Below are 17,279 nucleotides of genomic sequence, written 5' to 3' on the forward strand. Positions count from 1 at the left end.
GGTATTTTCCGCGAGGGGTATTTTCCGCGGGGGTATTTTCCTCGGGAGGTATTTTCGGGGGGGGGGGGTATTGTCCGGGGGGTATCCGCCGGGGGAGGGGGTAAACGCCGGCCACCGCGAAAACCACCCCCTGGATCCACCCCTCTTGGATAATGGAAGCGGTGGTGGTGTTATGCGAAACAAAGGCTTACACTTCTGCGTGATTTAACTCTACAAGCTGATAGAACCTCAAAATTAAGACCTCATGCCGTTGAACACGTTCCTTGCACACCTTCTTGTTCGCCAGAATTAACCCGCTTGCATAATGTCCTATTTCAAGGTCTTACTGTGACCGCGGTTTAACAAAATTAAAAAATACCCGACATTGGCATTGGAACATCATACCCAAGGTACTGAGTCAGTAGGTTACTGCTGTCAAAGTCAAGTCGCTTTTGGATTGAAAATAATAAGGAATTTATTTTGCAAATAAAGAAGTAAGTGCTTTTGTTCTTTTAGTTAATATTACATCGATTAAAAAACGCGTATCTGCCTAGTGATGCAATTAAAATAAATATCATTTTGGTTGTAGTTAGGGCTAGGATTCAAAATTGGCGGTACCACAAAAGGACATACCTTAATAAAGTTAAAGGTAAATTTTCGGCGGTAAATTCCTACCAAATCATACTATTGACGTACGCATAAAGTGAATATACAACTCGATGCCTTTTTTTATGCTGATTACGAATATAGTAACCATTTCTATCGGAAATGAATTTCAGCCTCCCCCTTATATATGCCAATTTGGGGTATGTGTTTCTACAACCAACCCCTGAATTGGCACATATAGGGGGGGGGGGGCGCAAATTAATTTAAGAGTTAAATTATTATTACGTTCGTAATCAGCATAAAAAAGGCATTAAATGGTGTATTCACTTTATTCCTAACTCAATAATATGATTTGGTAGAAATTTACCTTTTCGGCAGTTCATATTATTGACTTACGAATAAAGTAAACATACCGCTCGTTGACTTTTTTATGCTCATTACAAATATAATAATCATATTTGTCGGAAATGAATTTTATCCCCACCCCTATATATACCAATTCAGGGTATATATTTGCACATTAGGGGGGTGGGGGTAAAGTTTAAACTTACCTCTCATTTGCATCAGAAATAAGCTTTACCCCCCCCCCCCTATCCCTGAATGTTCATTTTCCTAACCCACCCCCTTTCCAAGATAGCCAGGAATGCAAATTATTGCACATTACTAGTTGTTTTGGCTCACATTTCATCCTATAATACTATATTACTATATACCTTAGTATGTAGCCTACATACCTTACCCATCCCTGAAAGTTTCATTTTCCTAACCCAACCCCTTTCCAAGACAGGGGTGGGGGTAATTTATTTCCGATAAAAATGATTATTATATTAGTAGGCTAATGAGCTTAAAAAAGGCATCGAGTGCTATGTTTACTTTATTCGTAAAGGAATAACATGAACTGCCGAAAATTTAGCAAATAAAAGTGGTTCCAGTAGATTTTTTTCAAGTGTAAGAATCACGTTTCTGACAATAAACCCCTCCCCCCCTGATGATTCTAGATATGGCCCTATTTATAAATGTGGATAGCATGTAAGAAAACATGATAATCTGATTAATAGAAACATGCATATTATAAAGTAACAATTTCATTGTTTTAGTGGTTTATTTTTCAGTCTGTATATATCCCAGGGCTATAACTGGGACCATCAGGGGGGGGGGGGGGTGGGGTGCATTCAGGAAAAATTTTCCGCTGTGGGGTTTTTCCAGGGGGGGGGAGTTTCGCAGTAGGGGAATTTGCCACAGTTCCTATACAAAATTATTTTTATATGTCTTTCTCTTTTTCGTGGAAGGACAAATTTTCTGCTGTTGGGTTTTTCCAAGGGTGAATTTTCCATTGGGAGGGAAGTTTCCAGGGCGGGGGGGGGGAATTTCGCAGTAGGGGAATTTCCCATAGTTCCTATGCAAAATTATTTTTATATGTCTTGCTTTCTCTTTTCCGTCTCAATTTTACGCGTGGAGATGTTAAAAGTAATTGTCTGGGTTAAATTTTCATCGGGATTGAATTGTCTAGGGGATAATTCCGTGGGGAGGGGGATTTTTCCGTGGAGCCAGCCAGATTTTCCCAGCCAGATTTCCTGGTATTATTTAAATAACCATCAGAAATTAAATAACTTTCAACTGAAAGTAAGGAGCAAGGTCTTTAAGAACGACTCCTGAAACACAAGGGTCGTTTAATTAGAACAATAACCTAAAAAGTTTTTTTTAAGCACTAAAAAACATCAGCGTAAAGAGCAAGGTGTTGAGGAGGGGTGATCCCCTCATATACGTAATAATTTCTGTTCGTTTTAAGTTTTAATGGTACGCCTTACTTTCAGTTTTTTTTTAATTTAATTTTGATTAAGCTCGAGAGGTCGCCGCTTTCAGAAGTCACGTTGGAAGTAACGCAAGTGTGCCAAAAGTAATGGGGATTTTGCCAAGCGTGGTGGATTGTGTCACGCGTGGCTGAGCTTTTCTATACATGTGGCACTGCGGTTTGTACATAAGGTGTAAGAAAGTGGACAAACGTATTGATTAAGCTGAATGATTAAGTCAACTATGTGCTTTATTGCGTTGAAGTTAGACAGATAGACGAAGATCATCCTTACAAACTCAAACAAGCTCCTCCCTAATTTTGAAAGCTATTGCTCCCTGAACAAATATGACATATATCTTCGTCACTTTTTCAAACAGTTCGTGGTAACGAACTGCAAGTAAGGAGCAATGCGGCTCAATATTAACCAAAACTCTAAAAAACGGAGTTTTGATATCAATAGATATATCAAAGAATCAGCTTATTATGTTGATTCCAATTATACACAAATCACTAAGTTTAGTGTTACTCATCAAAAGTTACGAACCTGAGAAAATGTACCTGATTTTTGGAAAAGAGGGGTAGCACCCTTAAAAGCCAAGGAATCTTCATGAACACCACACTATCAGATTCAGCGTATTCGAGAACCCTATTGTAGAAGTTTCGAGCTCTCATCTGAAAAAATGTGGAATTTTGTATATTTCGCCAAAAATAAGACCACAGAAAGATCACGAAGACCGCAGAAAGATCCCGGATGCATGTTTTTTCTTTTTTTTTGGCTTGTTTGTTTTTCCCAGGGTTGATTACATTGAACCAATAGTCCTAGAACATCAAGAAAGGGCTCTTTTGAACGGAAATTAAAAGTTATAATGCTCTTTTTACGTGACAAAAAGATATTAGGGCAGTGGTGGATCCAAGGGGGGGGGGGCAGGGGAGGCACACCCCCCTAGCGTAGTCTAAAATGTAATTTACTTAATTAACTCAATTTTGCGTCTAATTAAACTTGCTTCTAACGCAAGTTTATCGGATCAACCTTTTTTGTGCCCCCCCCTAATTTTTTTTGTCGAATCAACCTATTTTGCGCCCTCCCCCCTAAAAAAATTCGGGATCCGCCCCTGTAGGAGGGTAACTGGCCCCCCTCCCAACCACCTACTTTTCTAAAGGCTATCCGATCAAAGTTCTGAGATAGCCATTCTGTATAGCACATTTGAAAAACCCAGTAACTATGTCTGAGGATAACATAACCCCCCACAGCCGCTGGGGAAAGGTTTGTAAGTCATGAAATTCGCCCATTGTTTACGTATAGTATTTCTTATTGGAACGTATACAGACACTTTTCGGAGGGGGGGTGCATTTTTTGAAAGGGGGATTTTCTACGGGGATAATTTTCGGTGGGGAGGGAAGTTCCAGGGGGTTGAACTTTCCAAGAGAAATTTTGTGCTGGGGATATTTTCCAGGATTCCTATACAAAATTATTTTTACTTGTCTTACTGTCTCTTTGCCAATTCAGTTTTATATATGGATATATTAAAGCGAATTGTCTGGGGGAAATATTTACCCGGCTTGAAAATTGTCTAGATAATCTTTTCATAGGTGGGGAGATTTTCCACGGGAAAAATTCTTCAGAGGGAATTTTCTACGGGAGCACCTTTCTACTAGGGGCCGGGGGGAGGGGGTGGCAAGAATTTTCTACTGAGAGGAATTTTCGGGCATGATTTTAAAAACAATCAGAAATAAGTCTTTTTCAAATGAAAGTGGGCTAAGAAAAAATTTTCAGCATTAATCGTTCACAAGAAATTCTCCGGGGGGATTTTCCTGGTGTTGGGAGGGGGTTTAATGTGGGATGAACTTTACATGGAAGGATTTACCATGTGGGGAAGCAATTTTTCATGGACGAGAAAGCTGGATTTCCCGGCATTATTTAAAAAAGATCAGAAATTAAATTAAAAAAAAAATCAATATCTTACTCTTTACGTAACTTAATGAAATTTCTAACTAATCATTTTCTTTGATTTATGAAGTGGGAAAATGGCTCTAGAATTTGCAGTAACGACATTTCCTGAAACTGTTTAATAGACGTGCGATTATGTAAACAGTCGTTTATTATTATCAACAATAACAGTATATCTTTTTGTCTTTTTTTATTATAGTTTTACAGCAAAAATAAACCAATTTCATGTATTTATGATTTCAGCTCTTTAGAAATATTATCTTGTTAGCTTTTTTGTGTTGCCAATGAAGCTTTTTGTACCCCTAAGTGATATTACAGAGCCTAACATCAGTGAACCTTCTATAGGAAACGTTACACGCGGGGGGGGGGGACTTTGCTGGAATGAATAATTTATATTTTAATTTTTCATCTACGGTCAACCAAATTTGAACCTGTATTAGTTCAAAAACGTTCAGAAATTAAATTAAAAACGAGCTTTTTTTTAACTGAAAGTAAGGAGCGACATTAAAACTTAAAAGGTACAAAATTATTCTGTAAGTGAAAAGGGTTGTTCCCTCTCCAACGCCTCGCCCTTTACGCTAAAGTTTGACTCTTTGTCACAACTCTACTTTTTAAAGCAATAAAAACTTTAGCGTAAAGAGCGGGGCGTTGAGGAGGGGACAGCCCCTTTCATATACAGAATAATTTCTGTTCGTTTTATGTCTCAATATTGCCTTACTTTCAGTTAAAAAAACATTTTTTATTTAGTTTACAACAAGGACAAGAATACTTCACTTATGAACCTGATATTTCTCTTCTCCATATGCTTCTGAAAGCTAAAATGATGCTGATAAGCAAGGAAGAAAGGGGTAGTTTCAGATTCCTTTGCCCGAATGTCAACGTTTAAACAATTTTTAGTGCTATTTGTTCACTTTCCCCGTTTTTTGGGATCCGGGTGACCTTACCCCCCCCCTCCCCCCCGAAGTAAATCCCTTACATATGCGTCGTAGTAGTAAATGTCACCTATTTTTTGTTTTTAAAATTTAAAAGGGATTGAAAACCAGTTCAGCGTTGTCACCCGTGGTACAATTTTTGGTATAGTTTTGAGGTTATGGCACAATGCGGTACATTTGGAATTTTTTGGTACACATCAGACGTACATTTGGTTTTACTTGTTCCTATCTGGCTCGAATATCTGTTCAAGTTTTAGTTTATCGAAAATTTCGTTCTTGTTGCGATACTTGCTGCTCAGATGGTGTAAATTATCCTGTAACGGTAAAATTTTACTCGGAAAACTGGCATAGTTTACTTCATACCGTTGGCAACGCTAGACCAGTTCAAGTTTTTAAAAGAACCATTATTATCAGATATGTGGTAATGTACTAAAGTCGCATTGCTAAATGCGCCAGCCAAAATCTGCCTAAGATACAATTAGAAGAAAAAATAAACTGATTTCAAAATTTTTGAAATGGCGTAAGTGCTACTCGTCTGGTAGCACCAGGCTGAACAGCTCTGAGAAAGTTGTCCGCCGCTCGAATGCTCGCACAGATTAGTAGTAAAGCCCCAATGCATTGAAAAGGGACAAGGAAACCTACGCCTGAGGCATGGATATGTGTGTGGTTTAATCGGTACATTGGGTTATCAGGGTCAGTTACCTATTACTATAAACTCTACATGGGTTGGCAGACAAGTTTTCTAATGTGACACCCATTTTTTGGAGGTCAAACAGAGAGAGAGAGTGGGGGACACACTAACTTGATTAGTAGTTGGATTAGGATATAATGAGTAATTTTCATTGTGGTTCTTATTAGTAGGAGAATTGAATTCAGAGAGAGAATAGTTTATTTGAGAGGCTATTAGTGGAGAAAAAAAATGAGTGGTGCATTTACACTATTGGAGATTAATGATAGAACCGACAGCAGGAGAAGCAATGATATACGAGCGCCCAATGTATCTGTGGAAAAAACCGTTGGCTGTAGACTCTGCCTTGAATGGGAAATTATGTATGCGAGATATGTGATATTATTAAGCAAGTTTAAGCAGGAGGACCAACTATGTTTTGATAGAAAATTGAATATTCTCCATATAAATAAACTTCGGTCAGCATTAGATATCGTATCGAAATATATTGATGAGAACAAAATACATCAGTGAATATTATTATTATTGTAATTATGTTCAGTAAAAATGTTTCTAAATCAATTGAATTTTTTCTTTCTATAGTAGACTAGCGTATATTTTCTAGAGTACAAAAAGAAATTATGAATAGTCTGAAGTTGGTTCTGAGAGAGTTAGGACTCTAAAAAATGGATAGATTCGAGAAAGAGCGAATCATGAGGAATCTAGTTCTTATGGAAAAACGTTTGATTCTAGATGATGATTTTCTAGAGTTGTCTATTCAAAGGAAGGTATTTTCTCGGGAAATGATTGTCGTTAAAATGAAAACTGAGTCTTCCTCATTAATCTATTGTATGAAGCTTCGACGACGTGCCCCAAATGTAATTACACAATTTACTGATACATTGATCGCAACATGACAAAATAATACTGGTGATATACTTATGAGAATTAGACCAGATATTTAAAACTTTTTTTCGTGAGAAAGATGGTGCTCAAGGACGAGTTCCTCCTCTCTCTCTATATCTCTGACAATTTTTTGACGATGGTTGGACCGTCTGTTTATCACGATGAAAGCGACAACACATGAACGAACGTTCCATAAAAATCCGTTATGTAAGTACACGCTGGACAGTTGGTTATCATCAAGTGAGAATTGTACAATGATTGATGAGTATGATGAAAAGTGTAGATTATGCAACGTGTGTAAATTGCATAGAGGGTATGCTGTACAAATTAAAGGTTGTAATTCCTGTCTTGAAGAGGTGTGTGACTCTCATCCTAGAGGTCACCTATGCTCCAATTGTCATTATGATAAATGTAACCAGTGGGAGAGTATATATCCCGGTATGATTGGAAAGAATCCTGACCGTGATTTTAGTTTATTGCTACGAGATTGGTATCGTCGTGGTTTTAGATTGTTCTGGGAGGAGGAACCGGGTCAACGATTCAACTGCTGGAACAACAAAAGAATATGGTTTCTACGTCATCGTTGTGAAGACACTGGGTGTTGTGATTATAAGCCAACTTATTTTTATTTGGCTGTGACGGAATGTGATTCGACACTTGAGGACACTGTTTGTGAAATTGCTTCAAATAAGCAAATTGAAACATGTGAATTCTATAGTATGAATGAGAATAGTATCATTGACTATACAAAGAGATATGACAAGACTGAAGTGAAACTCTACTTTAGAAAATGTGACCCTGGCATTGCACTACATCATGATCAGTACACTGTGAATTCAGATAATCTACCTTCACTAGTTTTCGTCGACAAATACCTAGTAGTGTATGAAATCTAAAGAGTAGAAAAGTCGTTTTTATCATGTATATAATTTTTTTTTTATTCATAAACAAATTAACAAAAATATTTATAAAAATTTATTCTTATGGCACAAAAATAAATATTAAATAAACTTGTAAGTATATTTTACACTAGAAATTTGTTCAATCGAGGTAAGTCAACGTAGATGTCGAGAAACTGCTTGTAGGTGTAGCCACGACATCTGAACATGAAAAATAGTAGTGTATGAAAGCCACATGTCTTAGTTGCTAAATCCTGTACTCTTCGTTGATTTTGAATAATAATCTTCCCCCTGCTTTCGATAAAGTTGCTGATGTATGGTGCGTAGAATTTATACGATAGACCAAGAGGGTCAAAAAATTCAATATTCTTCGCTGTTTGAAAGATGCATAGCCTTTGACCGGTCTTCAAAGTCGACGGACTGCTATTAACAATGATTAGGGTGTTGTTAACACTTGGAATTTTTTCAATGTAGTCCGAAGGTATGCAATAGGACTTGTACTGGAGCATGTATGGATCCATACTAAATACGTTGATTATTTGGTTTCTGTTCATGGTGCTAGGTTTAGTAAAACAATGCCGTCGGGGGCGATTTCCCAATAGGTTTCAAATTGGCTCAGTGATATTAGCGTGATACTCTCGGTCAGAGCATTGGCAAATGTACACTCTAAACGTACATTCCCTGTTCGTAGTATGGTCATATCCTGTGTGCCAGACAAATCCAAAACAATAACCCCATGATTTTTTGAAAACATTGAATCGGTTATTCCATTTTCAAATAGTTGAGAATCATGATCTAGGGATTGCATAGTCAACTCGTACAGAGTTCTATAGGATTTTTTGTCAAATGATACAGTGTGCAGTGGAATACCGTTCACTTTGCACACAAGGCTAAATAGACCAAAAAAAAAATTAAAACGTGGGGGGATTCAGTCCAGGATCCAACGGCACTCCCACTCTTCACAAAGGCCAAAGCCAATTTTGATGGGATTTCTCCATTGATAAATGATGAATCGCTATAGCTACGAGAGCCGTTGGCAATGTGATGCTTATTAGTGATTGTATGAGGAACAAGAATTTTAACGTTGGTGCCATCGGCTCTTAGCTTTTCTACTGCCAATGCAAAAGAACTCATAACCTGTTGTTTTCGGCTGTGGAGAATGGCCGATGTGATATTGACATTTGCATCGGGTGCTGCAGGAAGTGTTTTTCTCAAAATGAAATTTGATGGGGCCATCTGTAACTTTATGTAAATCTTGAAATTGGGGGGTAACCATTGGGATATATTGAATATCTCATGATTGAATTTTCCAACTAGATGATACTCCTGGGTCACTGCAGTAGTCAACTCACCGTCAGTATCAACACCTGATTGATATTCATAGCCTAATGATTGTCCTCTCAACTCCTTGTAAGCCTTTGGTGTCATCATCATAAATTGTATGTAGCTTGCATAGTTTGATAAATTATTGGTAGTGCTCACCAATGTTCCATTAATAAATACATTAATTTGTTTGAATAGGTTGTGTAGAATACAGTTTTCATAGGAGAGACCATCGCCGGCATTTGGAGTTGTATTATCTGACTTTTTCTTCACCACTACATTTAAATCAATAAATGTTGACGACAAATCAATGAAATAGTCTTCATTGGAAAATATTTGAAAGTGTATATTTTCCGAGAGGTGTTGTTGGGGATGAAATTGTTCATAGTAGCCAAACTTGACACTAACATCAACATTTTCAGTATTGAATAGATTCAATGAGGAACTAATTGATGTATATGATTCCTTGTGGGGGAGATAAGTCATCTTAAGAGAAGAAATCCTTCTTTGATCTAACAATCTTTTTCTTTTTGTTCTTCTTCTTCTGCTTATCGGGCTTCCTTGTTTTCTTCCTCAAAGTCCTTGTTGATGTCCTTTGCTTCCTGCCTGGGTGGATACTGATGAGTGAAGAATGCGAAAGCATCCTTTTTAACCTCTCCCTATTTTGCCAAGATTTTAATTGCTCACCAATAGCTCTTGCTGAAGATCTAATATTTTCCTTAACACTCTTTTTGAAATTCTGTGCACTCCCTCCAGTCCTATAATGCGAAGGTAGCAAAATTTGATGCAGCAGGTAAAAGATATTGTTTGGCAAGTGGTATTGCAGAACGAAATAGCCTAGCAAACCAGCTACCAAGACCATAGCCAGACATTGTAGTACGCCCCTTGTAGTAGTCCAATCCATTGCCTATTTCACGTGGACTCAAAGCACCAACATAACAATCGATAGCGGGACAGACAAATGGAATTCTCCTATTGTTCATTTTAGGTGATTGTACTGTCGTTGACAATGGGTCGAAAATGACATGTAATCACTGCTATGCCTTTTGTTATTGCTAGAGGATCACCCAATTCACTTCTTAGTGTTAACTGACGGAGTTCCAAATACAAAGTGTTTACAGGAACATACTGAAGATGCTTTATATTATAGTGATGAACAAGTTCATGAGTTGTTTTTCGTTCAAGAACACGTAGGAGGGGGACATTTGAATTACCGACTATTGATGTTTCCACAAAGGATGCAAAGAGAAATAAGCAGGAGTCCGAAGCAAAACAAGGTGGATAATAAGCAAAACTAACTTGATTCATCGCATAAACGGTTCCAGCCTTTTACCCATTGATCATAATCTGTTTAAAGCCAAGAACATCTCTCAAATTATCATTGAGAATAATTATCTAAATGTCCAGAGGTGAGATAATGTAAATCCTATCATGTTCCAATGAATAATTAAAATGGAATTTACCATTCCTACCATATGAGATTTATCTATTGATTGCACGACACAAATCCCCCATATTATCATATTCAATATATTTCAATTTGGCATGTGGATATTCACTAGATTTAAGTGCTTCAACCCATTCATAGTCAACATAGTTCAACCCTTTCATAGTCCAATCGAGTGGTATAACTTTTATATCATACACACGATCCTTTCTCAGGATGTCATAGGTATTTTTGAGAATACAGTCGACAAGAGCCACTTCATATGCACCGTCAAATTTGATGGCAGGGGAGAGTTTTGTCCAAAAATCACTTGTCGTATTAAAGACATTGTAGAGAGGATCGGAAATGTTGGACATGAAAGTCACATAGAAATCCATGGGCATTGTCAATATCTTCAACACCGATCCAAGAATCAAAATCAGAGTTGTATCCTAGCCACCGAACAAGTAACTGTTTCTTACCCCTGCGAGTACGTGTCTTTACTATCTTTTCGATTTGATAGATTTCACTTGCATTTTTAACTGTTTGTAGTTCATAGTTATAAAAGCCGCCAAGAATCTCTTCATCTTTGGTATCACGCAGGCGATAAGTTATAGGTTTAATGTCCAGGATTTTTGCCACTTTAAAAAAGTTCTGTGGACCACAAGTAATTCCCCTTTTCAGAAACATTAGTTGTTCTATTAATTCGAACAGTATCACCAACATTGAATTTGTTTTTCGTCCTCTTGACAGCCGACGATTCATTGGAACGCTGTTTAAGAAATGTGTCAATTGTATTATGATCTGAAAGATGAACTTCCGTTGGCCTAGAGTTGGACAATGATTGATGAGGTCGTTGATTATCAATCAACATGATTTTATCAAGATCATGAATAAAAGACGATGTATTTTTTAATGTACAATATCTTGAAATTAAAAGTCGAATAGTTCTTATCAATCGTTCGGCAAATGCAGCCCTTATAGGACTGTGACTATGATAGAGCAGTGTACTATATTTCTCTAGTACTTTTGCAACATGGGGATTAACAAATTCACTACCGCGATCCTTTTGAATTTTTTTATATGAATCCTGTTGGAGAATACTTTCAATTGCCTGAGCAACTTCAACACCTCTCTTTGATTGCAATGGAATTGCATATGTATAGTGACTAAAAACACTGATTGCAAGCAGAATGTACTTGTAAGGTGTATTGTGACGTCTTTCAAGGTCATCTAGAGTCAGGAGATCTTCTTGCGTTATATGCAATGGGTAAAAGGCTTGTTTTTCGATACTGATTGGCACGAAGGCTATGATTTCTATGCAGAGTGTAACTTGATTCATTTTGTAGATAGTCTTGTACACTTTTAGTCTGAACACCAGTGAATTTGGAAAGAGTTGTGGGGGAACTTAAACTCCCCGCCTCACCAATATTTTCATAAACATCTTTCAGAACTTCAACCATTTTGAACGTAAACACGTTGTGCAACGTCTGCTACCCTTTTGTATACTGGTTGTTGGTAGTGGTAGTGACATTAAGTTGATACGTCTTCGCTTTTGTCTAGCTATCAGTGGTGTGCTAGTATTTTCCAAAATTGATTTAAAATCTTCTTCTTCAACTTCATATTTTAATAATCTCAATTTTGTTGATGATGATGATGATGATGCATGTTCATTTAATTTTTTTAGAATTTGTCTATTGCCAATAAGACTTTTGGGGAAGTTTAATGTATTTAGAAAGTTGTATAGATGAGTGTCAAATGATAATAGTCCTTTACGATTTGTAAACATATCATATATTAAATCAAGTAGATTATAGCTCTTGCCCTGAATTATAATCCCTTTTCCATTGCTCTCAACTTGAATGTGATCTTGACCACTTTCCAAGAGATAGGCTAGGAGTCGTTTTCTTTTTTAACAAAATTAGTGGGGCATTAGATTTCCAATTTTCAATACAATTGAATCCAATTCCTCATTCTTCAATTGTGTTCCAGAAGCACAATGCTGAGGAAATGACGGTTTTTTGGGATCATCAGCAGCAGAGGCAGAAGTGGGCTTCGAGCAATAGGACTTGTGTTTTTCCAGTCGGCGAGGTGCATCTTGAAGTAAAAGCAGTTTTTTATCATCCTCAATATTTAATTGTCAAGGAATTTGCTCAGATTGTTCTCAAAGTGTTCGACGGGTGAGAGAGCGAGTTCTATTGGAGTCAATTTATAGGGTTTTGCCATTCTCTCTCTTTAGAGAAAACTGTTTACAAGTCCTGCAGTTATTGGAAGTAAAAGTGTGAAAAAGCTACCGCCCGCCTGAAGAAGTTGTTTCCTTTTAAAATTCTTTCCTTTCTTTTTAGAGGCCAATGTACGTAAAATGGAACGATGTTGCTTTGCCTGTTGCTTGACTACTTCTGGCACTTGAACATTACCCTTGATCAAAACAAAGTTCAGATATTAGATTAATGAAATCATTGTCCATACCGTGTTTGAGTATTGCTTTCCTGAGCAGAGGTTTTGACGTGCTTAGAACTGTAAACAAATGTCTATTTTCATGTAGTTTCTTCAGTGTCATGATAGCAACTAATAGGTCTTTTTTGTGTTCACGGGGAGATATACTGTAATTTCATTGTCGAAAATATATGTGACCACACGCAAATCCTCGGGTGTATTTTGATTAACATCCAATAGTATGTAGCCGTAGGGTTTATTAGTTGCCTAATTGTATGCTGAGAGCAGAAAATTGGAGGCGGCTGGATAGATTTGTTTATTGAGAGTTATTAGCGAGCTAGAATCACGAACAACTCTGCAGATGATATAGTAGGTGCAGTTCATTGCAAGTGTTTGCATACATTTGCTCTGATGAAAGAGATTGTGTTGAACCAGAGTAACGGAAATCTGTTCATGATGAGAACGAACAGTGAACAGTTGTACCATTTCCTGGGACCATTGTTCAATAGATTCAGCCAGATCGTCAATGATCAACCAAGAGTTTTGTTCAATAATGCTGAAAACGTCAATTCCCTGTATGAATTGTATCTGCACCAACCCCGTCGTGGCAGCAATTGCTTTTATTTTATCATATGACTCCTGCCAAATACTATAGCAATAGTAGATTTTTTTCGGCTTTTCTACAAACATTTTGTCGCAATTTTTAAATATTCTAGTTAAGAGTGTTGTTTTGCCTGACATTGAGGGCCCACAAAGAAACGATTTGAATGGTGTTTTAAATTGATACATGTTCCCTTCAACAATTCACCTGGACAACTAACTGTAGACTATGGCTGTCTGATGACAAAAATAATTTCTCTATTACTACTCTGTTCAAGAATAATAATTGGAAGAAGAAGAAGAAGACGAATAATATTTTCTTTTATTATATACATAAAAAAAGTGAAAATGCTTTAAAAAAAATACTACATTGAAAAAAGAACATTAAACATAAATAAAAAAATTACACCTTTTTTTTAATTTATTTATAATAAAAAATACAACATTTACATAGCCAATAGAAAAAAAACAAACACTTAAATAAATACACTTATTTTTTATTTATTTATAAAAAAAATAAAACATCTACTGTACTAATGTGAACACTTGTGAAATAATATCATACACTTTTATTTACATTTTAAATTTTGGAGTCCCCCCCCCCCCCGGGGGCAGCCGCTGCGACGGCTGAGGCCTGGGACGCGCCGGGCACCAGAAGCGGGGGCCCGGGGGGGCGGGCCCGGGCCGAGGTCGGTAGTAAATGCCGAAAAATGATCTGCCGTGCACACACACACATTGAAAATTGTTTGTGATAAAGAAAAAAAAAGAATTAAAAAAAACACTTAATTACCCAAAAAACCCTCCCACCCAATTTATACTTTTTTTTTAGTGAATTGAAGTTAATTTTTCTAGACCGAGTTGTTTTCTGTACTATGTACATTCAACACGGTCTGAAATTAAATAATGCCCATTTGGTAGTACCTTCACACCATCCTCAAGTACATAGACTTTGTCCGATATGGCCGACATGGCGTTTTTATCAACTCTAACTGGGTAGTTTTTAAATTGTAAAGAGCGAATCGCCATGACTTTTGCCCTTGTCACTAAAGTACGTTCCACAGAGTTTCTATATACACTCATGTCGAAATTATTTTTTACAAAGTGTGTAGGTACCCCCTTGCAAACGTGTTTGATATCCTTGCCGTGCGTTTCCACACAGTATACCTTCGGTCCAGGAAACACACCACGAGATATCAGATCGCTACCCGTTTCAGATTTTAGCATTAACAATTGATTTGGGGCCTGGCGTTTCTCTAGCTCTGGGTAGAGGGATTCGTCCCAGTTAGTTTAGTCCATTCGTGAGCTAATGTACTCGCCATTTTCCAAATCATTCAATAGATTTTAAGTTTTGACTTTTAACAGGAGTGAATCAGTGTCCCCGTAGTACACTTGAACTTGTCCCTCAATCGGTCACTGTACCTTGCATACATTATAATAAAATGACAACATGAGTTTCTTGGATATTTCAGTTATAGCACTTCCGCCTGCAATATTTTTATTTAATACAATGTTTCTTTTCTTGCGATGTAGGAGCACCATATTAGAGTCTCTGATTCTGAACGATGTGAAGTTTGGATCCGCAATGATTCGAGCACAATCTTTGGGGTTGGTTACAATGTCACATCGACTTCTGTGTCGTACGCTCTCGCACATTTTACCGAAAGCTGAGTTCAAAATGAGTTTATAGACTTCTTTTTCTACCTTCGTTTTCTCTTGTGAACGCTTACTGACAAAGGTGTAAATAAACGTTTTCATGTAAGGCTTTTGATTAAATTGGAGGGCTCTATGAATCTTTGTGACCTTGAAACCATTGGACACCATCCATTTCAATAGCACATGATGAACAACGATATTCTGTTTCGGGTTGAGATCGGCAATTAGTTTTTGTTTTGAAGGTACCCAGTGCATACTCCCGTCCTCTACTAAAGATAAACTGTAGGGGCTCAGAGAGTCCCTACCCACTGGTCTATTTATGCACGGAAAAACAAAGTCTTTTACCGAGTCATGGATTTCCATGGATATTTCATCGTCAATTTCAAAAAACCATCCCTGTGCCCCATTCTCCTCAACACTGGCAATGTCAGAGAAATTTGAAGCACAGGGATTTTTAAGCCATTTATAATTGCCAGACGGCAAACAGTAGTAATCCATTGCCGATGGGTAAAGAGAATTCATATCCAAAAAAACTGTGTCTGACTTTTCATCGGTGTGCTGTCAGCTCGGATCAGTTTTCATGATACGATCCCCGTAAAAACATACCCCCCCCTCATTGATATCTCTACAAACAGATGCTGATCCACATCGGCGATCAGACCTATTTCTTCTTTGCTGATTTTAAGTATCAAGTCCATCACCAAATGGGGAGTGGAAAAATAATAACCTAAATCCAACCCAAATTCCCCATAGATTTTATCCGTATTTTTGCACACAATATCCAGAAGAGTGAGTACGTCACTGGCCAAGTAAAGTTTACAATAATCCCACCCATTTTTACATCCGCCGTTTGCCCAAACCCTCTTAGCAAATTCTTAGTTGCTAGTGGTGCACTCACGCTCAGTAAGGGAATTGTAAGAAGCTTCAATGGGTGGTAATGACACTTCATCTAGCCTCGAGCCAGAGTTGTAATAATCATATGGATATATACCCTTACACGTTAATAGATCATACATTTCATCATCGGGGAAGCGCTGTTTGAGGAGGGGGAAGATATCAAAATTCTCACTTTTCTGCACCTGAATCAGTTGACTTAAAGATTTGGGGAAGAAGCTGAACGAGTCTAAAAAACGGATTTTATTCAGGCACGTGTTACCCTTGTCAACTGTTTTCCACATGAATTCTAGCAGCAGTAGCTTCTCCGATGATTTGGGTATGATATTATATGAAAAAGAACCATCTATCCATGCGTCATCTACAACTACCCCCTTGGCAATGCGGGCCAACGCCGGAAAAACAAACTTTAAGTCGTAATTGGAATTGTGTATAAAAACGTGTACGAAATATTGTTGTCTAACGTTTAAATTGCATGACTGCTGTGCTACCCCTCTAAAATTACTCCCTCCCGATGTAATTTCCTGCCGCAAATGATCATGGTCGATCACCTTCCTCCTCCCCCCATTCCCAACACCATCATCAAATTCTCCCTTGCAAACCCAATACAGTTTACGATTTTTAATGGTCACTTTGTCATCTGGTGATAGGAGCATAGGATAGTTTGTATAACGAAGGCGCGAAATTGCACCGTTCGCTGTTTTGATTAGACTGACCAATGCCGAGCGCATGCAGTCTTCACCGTCACTCAACATCTCAAGTACATCTGGCACTTGCATGGTATTATTGGAATCTCGTTGCGCGTGAGCGTAAGAGACCCCTATGGCTTCATGTATTTTAACACGATTTGAATTTGACGGATAGCACACGTCTGTCAGCTTAGCCTCGCAGTCCAAAGCGATCTTATTGCTCTGCAGGAGCGTGTTTTGGAAATTTTTAAAACGTAGGATTGCTCTTTTTCCACTTACCGTCTCCACAGCCTGGTATCCATGACGTTTACAGTGTTTCATGTGATGCTTTAACTTTAAATCAGAGCAAAATCTTGAGAGACATGTTGGACAGTAATAACATACACCCCCACGCCCCCCCTTTTTACCCTCACATAAAAACCTACTAAAATACGGAATCGGATTGAAGATTCCAAATGAAACAGCGTCAGTGGGTGGGGGGGTTATAATCCACACCCAAAGTTGTAATCATTCAATTGAAGGAGCCCGC

At 37.8% G+C, this 17,279-nt stretch overlaps 1 protein-coding gene across 1 annotated transcript in view; it reads left to right on the forward strand.

Moving 5' to 3' along the window:
* The first annotated feature begins 379 nt into the window (after window positions 1-379).
* The window catches only part of LOC148952726 (uncharacterized), a 79,926-nt gene continuing 63,026 nt past the window's right edge, over window positions 380-17,279 (forward strand). The window contains exon 1 of the mRNA XM_089088061.1: window positions 380-473. The gene's annotated coding sequence lies outside the window, so the exon portion shown is untranslated. The remainder of the gene's footprint in view (window positions 474-17,279) is intronic.

The sequence above is a fragment of the Artemia sp. Qi Xiang Cuo genome, chromosome 4, assembly GCF_049724085.1.
Source record: "Artemia sp. Qi Xiang Cuo chromosome 4, ASM4972408v1, whole genome shotgun sequence".
Classification (NCBI taxonomy): domain Eukaryota; kingdom Metazoa; phylum Arthropoda; class Branchiopoda; order Anostraca; family Artemiidae; genus Artemia; species Artemia sp. Qi Xiang Cuo.